The 7,275-nt window shown below is 32.1% G+C and overlaps 2 non-coding genes across 2 annotated transcripts; both read left to right on the top strand.

The window, feature by feature from the left end:
- Positions 1-1,577: 1,577 nt before the first annotated feature.
- On the top strand, positions 1,578-1,651 carry TRNAI-AAU (transfer RNA isoleucine (anticodon AAU)). Its single transcript has one exon. It is a non-coding gene; the product is annotated as a tRNA-Ile (tRNA).
- Positions 1,652-2,959: 1,308 nt separating this feature from the next.
- TRNAI-AAU (transfer RNA isoleucine (anticodon AAU)) lies at positions 2,960-3,033 on the top strand. Its single transcript has one exon. It is a non-coding gene; the product is annotated as a tRNA-Ile (tRNA).
- Positions 3,034-7,275: the final 4,242 nt, after the last annotated feature.

Below are 7,275 nucleotides of genomic sequence, written 5' to 3' on the forward strand. Positions count from 1 at the left end.
TGTTTAATTAATGATTAAATAATTTACCTTAATTTAAACTAAAAATAAACAAATTATGAAAACTTTCTAAGTTTTCAGAGAAAATATTTCAAGTGGGAAAAATCTTCAAAATAAAGAATGACAACGTAGTCTCTTTCTCTTATTTATTAAATTTTTCTCCGACACATAAATGAAAATGCATATGTTTGTAAGCAAATAATTATATACTTCTTTTATAGTTATTTGCTTATAATTATTTGCTTACAATTTTGCTTGCTTCTTCTTTAATTATTTGCTTTCATTTCTTCTACAGCTTGGTATTTGATGGCGTTTGGATTCTGTTAAAGTTTGTAACCTAAGAAAAAAATTATTCAATTTATCTTCACTAAGGATTGTAGATCCTAATCAGTCAAATTTTATTTGTAATCTGTTTACAGCTGTGAGAGAAACCTGTCCACATATAAATGAATTGTCAAACAAAGTGCAAAAATTCGTAATTGAAGGTTTAACCTTTTAATGAATAAAAGTTAATAAAATCTGCATTTTCAAATCGTCGAAGATGATTTACACCACACTGTAAATTAATCAATTTATGGATTTTCTGGTGGGTTATTCATTTTCGTTTTTAATGGTGGATTCAAATAATTAAAATCTTGAAATCTTTGCAGCACCGTACTTGTAACAAATACATAGCTGAAATGTATTCGCCGGCCGCATAAAATTGCTTTGGGAGCCCGCCATTTTGGAACCACTGATTTAGAATGTATCCGTATTTGTTTTCTTTTCCATTTCCAACTAAACTTCCAGTTAAACATCAGATAGTTTTGACGTCAGAAAGGCTAGTGACTTTAAAGAATAAATTATACAGAGAACCTTTATAAGACGGCTACCAACGGTTGCAGATGATTTAGTTCTGAGAGCATACTCAGATAAGGAAGAATCATCTAAGAATACAGGTTCTCGGAAGTACTGATAGTCATTTTCACAGATGGTCGTCACAACAGAGTTCACTGTATAAATTTAAATGTTGGATTGCAAATATAATTTATAAGGTAGTTTCTCTCTGAAAATCCTTCACGAATACCTACTTCCGTTAGGCAAATAAGAGTTGTAGAGTATGTGCGCTTTGCCCCATAATCAAACAATCCAGTCCTGCGCGTAAGAGTATCTGTTTCAGAAAGGTATACAAGAGGGGAAGAAAATATTCGACGATACGATACCTTTTAAATTATAACACTGCATTGCGTGCAACAGAATGAGCGATTTATACACATAATAACATTATCCCTGAATGGAAAAATTCCCTGAGTTGGTTGCAGGGTTGTAAACGCATGTCAGGGTTACCATAATCTGGAGCATATGCACTCTCTTCCGATATCGCCAAGAGCAACAAATTGCCAAGAGCCGGTTATCTGAAAACTGCTGTGATATCAATAACGCAATTAAATTTAAAAGATGTTTTTACGTTTGTTTATTATGCACCTCTGCTACATTTTTTTTTTTTTTTTTTTTTCTTTTTACGAAAGAAACAATTACCAGAATCACTCATGAAGGAAGCACTCGTGCATATGAATGGTATTAAAAGAAAGGCGAGAGTCGGCCCATTAGCTCAGTTGGTTAGAGCGTCGTGCTAATAACGCGAAGGTCGTGGGTTCGATCCCCCCATGGGCCATTTTTTTTTTTTTTTTAAATATCAGAACGTTATTGAAATGCCTTAAATTATAAAAGATGTGTCGCTGAATTATAACATACAGAAGAAAATTATGATTTTTTATTTTTTAAAAATAATTTGAGAAAGATTTTTAAGATTTTTTTTTTTTTTTTTTTTTTTTTTTTTTTTTTTTAAGTGTCGACTAATAAACAGTAGTTTTAATTAAATCTTACGTTAAAAGCACCTGGTACTATTTTTGGAATCATTTTCAATTAAAGACAACACGCATCTGAATTTTAAATTGAGGCAAAATTTAATTTTAGATCAGTGCTTGTTTCACTGAAAAATTTTATGCGTGTCAGGGGCAATAGACATGAAATCCCTATTCATCAGAAAAGAAAAAATATCTTTAAATTTTTGTTTTTACGCATATCCTTTTTATTATTATTATTACTATTATTATTTAATTCGAATGCTAAGCTGTATATTATTATTCAGAGAGAGACATGACATGAGTAGTTTAAATCATTTCAATAGCTTAAATAAAATAAATTGAGAAAAAATAAATTGCATAAAAAATAAATTGAGAAAAACATAGCTTAAGAGAAGATCGAAGCCACAACTTTCGCATTATTAGCACGACGCTTTAACCAAATGAGATAAATGAGCCCTATGAAAGCCATAACTGAGGCCTTAAATGAGCCTGTAAACGAGCCAATGAGCTAAAATGAGGTCTGCAAATTTTTGGTGCGATTCAGTTGCGTAATGTTTAAACTTCCAATATGAATGATGAATTGAAATAAATAAATAAATTTTAAAAAGTTTCTTTTTTGTAGCAGATATTATAAAGCGTTATTGTGCATAATATAAAGCGTAGAAACGTTTCTTATAATCTAATTGTGTTACTGATAGTTATAAATGATAATGTTATTACGAATTATGTGCATTGTTTATAAATCCTTCTTTTTATTAAAAGCCATGAAGGGTTATAATTTAAAGGGTACTGGATTGGCAACATATTCTCCCCTTCCCCCCGTCTTCTTACCAAAAATAGTATAGGAGTGTTTGATTATGACAAAATACACGTACTTTATAGTACTCGCGACAGAATGAGCGATTTTTATACAATGCACATGATAACATTATCAGTTATAACTATAAATAATGCAATTAATAAAACACGTTTCTACGTTTTTTATTATGTTCCTCTGCTACATTCTTTTTTCCGGATTGTTTGTGGCATGCTAGATAATCAATTATCAGAAGCATACGTGATGGAAATCTTCGCGCTTATCGAATTTAAATCGTATCAAAAGAGAGGCGAACGTTGGCCCATTAGCTCAGTTAGTTAGAGCGTCGTGCTAATAACGCGAAGGTCGTGGGTTCGATCCCCCCATGGGCCATTTTCCCTTTTTTTAATTAATAGAAAGTTAGTGAAATGTAAATTATATCGCTAGATTGTAATATTCAAGTTTTTTATTTTATCATTCTTGACTAAAGAATTTGAAATTTTTAAAAATAACAAAAGTTTATTAAAAATAATAAAAGATTTAATTAAAGAGCAGTTTTACTTAAATTCTACGTTAAAAAATATTTATTGTTTTCTTTTAATCATTCTTAATTAGACAATCCGAATCTAAGTTTTAAATTGAGACAAAATTTAATTTTAGATCAGTGTTTTACTGAAAAACATTATGAATGTCGGGGACAACAGATATAAAACCACATTCATCAGAAAAGAATTCTTTTTTAAATTAAATGTTTGCTTTTATGCATATCTTTTAATTATTATTACTATTATGAATTACTTAGAATGCTAAGCTGTATATTATAATTCAGCGGCCGACATGACATTTGAAATTTAAAGCATTTCAATAACTTTCTGTTAAATGAAAAGTAAACGGCCTATTAAGGGCTCGAACCCACAACCCTCGCATTATTGGCACGACGCTTTAACCAAATGAGGTAAATCAGCCCTATGAAAGCTACAAATGTGCCAACGAGCCATAAATGGGGATACTAATGAACCTGCAAATGAACTAAATGAGATCTGCGAATTTTTGGTACGATTCAGTTACGTAAGCGCTTAAAACTTCCAGCATGAATGATTCTGGTACGTACGTAATAAACAATCCAAAAATGAATATTTTTTTTTTTTTTTTTAAATCTGAAAACTTTCAGATTTTATATTAAACCCAAAGAAACGTTTTTTTTTTTTTTTTTTTTTTTTTTTTTAAAGTTTTGCGCGTTACCTTCAAATATGAAGTTCTTCGTACTTTAGCCCTAAAATTCAATTCAACAACAATATCACAAAATAATTTAAAAAGGATATCTTAGAATTTCCGTCTCGAGCGCTGGAGGTATTTTTTTTTTTTCCCTCTCCCCTGTACAATGCTGTTATTGCTCGCTTAGAAATCGATGAGTTTGTTAATCAAAAATTCGTTAATGTTTTACATAATGTGAAATAGATAATAAGACTAATTCCGAATTAAAAATTTGGGCTTCCAGACGCCCATATTCAAGTGAAGGACTACGTTATTCAAAATTTGATGTCTGTAGGTACTGTTGTTTTTTCACACTGCTAGAAACATACATACATTGATGCAGATTCTTCATTATTGAATTTCTTTAAATATAATGCAGAGCTCTAATATTTGGCGGCAACAATTTGAAAAATGAAACGCCGTTTTATAGTGGACGACGCAAAATGACAAAACGAAATCCCATCTGAGGAAATTGCGATCTTGGGCTAAAAACTGAAAGCTTTCAGATTTTACATTACGTCCAAAGGAGCGTTTCTATAACGTTTTGTGTATTACTTTTATTTAATAAATATCGTGTTTTTCACACTTAAACTACATAATTCAACAGCAATATTACAAAGTATTTAAAAACAACATATCATTATAATTCCGATAGGCAGTCTCGCAAGCTGGAGATAAAAATGTTTTTTTCTGTACAGTGTTGCCATTGCTCGCTTTGAAATCGTCAAGTTTGTTAAATGAAAAATTCGTTAAAATTTTACAAAATATGAAGTAGATAAAAAAAAATCTGAAATTCAAAATTCGGGATTTCAGGTGCCCATGTTCGGATGGAGGATTGCGTTATTGAAAATTTGAGGGCTCTAAGTAGCATTGTTTTTCCGCAATGCGAGGAACATACCTACATCCATGCATATTCTCTTTTATTTAATTTCTTTTAAAGTAATGCAGGGCGATAATATTTGGCGGCAACAATTTAAAAACTGATACACTGTTTATAATTAACCACCCCAAAATACCGTTACGAAGCTAATAGCCTTTCTGGGTTACCGCTCCTTTGGGCTAAAAATTAACTTTTTATAGCAGAGGTGCATAATATAAAGAGTAGAAACGTCTTTTATTATCTAATTATGTTATTGATAGTTATAACTGATAATGTTATTAAGAATTATGTGCATTGTTTATAAATTGTTTATTTGTTGGAAACAATGAAGCGTTTTAATTTAAAAGGTACTACATTGGCCACATATTCTCCCTTCAAATCCTCCCTCTTATATATCTTCCAGAAATAGGTACTCCCCGCGAGCAGCATCCAGGGGACGCCAATTTGATATTACGAAATTTTAGAAGGAAATGTTTTCCATTCTTGGTACTCAGGCGCAAAATCTTCAGTTGTCCTTCTTCTTCAGTTTCAGTTGTTGTGGGCGCTGGAAACGGCTCTTTCTATACCTGTAATACAATACTGTTTTGATGTTTTTTTCTGAAAACGTGATTGAACTTTGCAATCGAAAAACTTACAAGTGATATAAAGAGTGATAAGATTAAGAGACCAAGACAGGCAATGTTAGTGTGCACTTTAAAGCCTATAAGGCACTTAATAAATGACAGTTTTTTATAGAGAAAGAAAGTACTAAGTTGTGACTGCTATCTAGAAAGTACTTATTTTTAATAATTTATAAATAATGATTGATTCTTTAAACGAAACCCTTGACAAAACCTTACAGAAAGTACTGCAAATCATCTAGATGAAAAAATTAATGAATTGGATTATTTGGAAACTGGCTGTAATAATTTCCAACATGGGAATGAATAAATAAGCTCTCAAAATGTTGGGATCAGATAGCTGGAAGAGAGCAGAATATTTTTATTTCACGCAAAGTAGCTAAAGAACGTTACCTATATTTAATGAAAGTTTCAATTAGGAAATTAATAGAATTGATTTTCGAAGTTTCTTGGAACGAAGCCGTATATGTTTTGAACAATTATCGTTTTGAAATACTGATTTGTTCTCATCCGCTAGTGGCAGCTGGTGTATGCAGTATCATGCAGTAGGTCCACCCGTGTTGCAACTTATGATCTTTTTTCTTATTCTTATTATTTACATTTAATAACATCGATAAGTGAAAGTTTGCTTACCTTTCTTAATAAATATCCACAGGAACGCTTGGAATTCTTTTTCATTTTTATCACACAGAAGCTTTATTTACAGCTATGTACAAGAATTGTATGCTTACATTAGAACATTCATCATGCTCTTTTGGTTGCCACTACATCTATCTCAAAAATCCGCAATGCGGTAAGAAAAATATAACAAGCTAAAAGTAAAAAACGCTGCGCCCTCTCGTGGCCAACTACATAAACTGTAACATCCTCCCCCTCGATGAACTCTTGGTTCATCAAAGGATTGGATTCTGAAGTTATCTTAAACACTAAATGTTTTTAATGTTCTACAAGTTTAAATGTTCATAGATGCAGTGTTCGCAATTTAAGTTCATTGTATTCAGTTCAAAGAGTTCAAGTCATTTCTAATGGGTACAATAACTGCACAGGACGACGAAGATGAGTTCCATTAGCTAAACGGACAGTGCAAGCCCTTATTTTCCCATCTCGTCCTGGATGACACTCCTCTACAACTCCCATCTTCCATAATAATCTTGGTAATTTTTCTTCATGTACTAGAACTACAGAGCCTTTCAAAAGATCTGTTACGGATCTGTTACCTCTCTGAATTTGTTTTACGTTTCTAATTTCAAGTAAGTATTCTCTTTTCCATCTTTTCCAAAACTCTTCTAATAACCTTAGCCGGTATTTATATCGCCTTGTTAAATTTTCTTTAGTTGAATCAGGTTCAAGAATTTTGCCAGATGGTAAGGATGTCAGTCTTCGTCCAACTAGAAAATGAGCTGGCGTCAGCGGTTCTGGTTCTCCAACTTCACTATAAACATACGTCAGTGGACGCGAATTCAATATCGCCTCAATTTCAATTAAAACTGTTTCCAGCTCTTCAAATTTAAGTGAAGCCTTCATGAGTATTTTCTTCAAACATGACTTGATAGATCTAATAAGCCTTTCCCAAAAACCGCCCCACCAAACCGCCTTCTCGACATTGAATTTCCACTCAATACCTTTATTACCAAAATAATTTTGAACTTCTGTGTCCTTGATGGTATTCCATAGTTTTTGTAAATCCTTGTCTGCTCTTTTGAAGGCTTTTGCATTGTCTGAATATATTATTCGACATACTCCTCTTCTTGAAATAAATCTTCTAAAGGATAGAAGAAAATTGTTTGCTGTTTGGCTAGACACAAGTTCCAGATGCACTGCTCTGGTTACAGCGCATGTATACAGAGCAATATAAGCTTTCCCAGTTTCATCCTTTAGGAC

Source organism: Stegodyphus dumicola, chromosome 1 (genome assembly GCF_044657685.1).
Source record: "Stegodyphus dumicola isolate Sdum_Otavi_A_Nest chromosome 1, ASM4465768v1".
NCBI lineage: Eukaryota > Metazoa > Arthropoda > Arachnida > Araneae > Eresidae > Stegodyphus > Stegodyphus dumicola.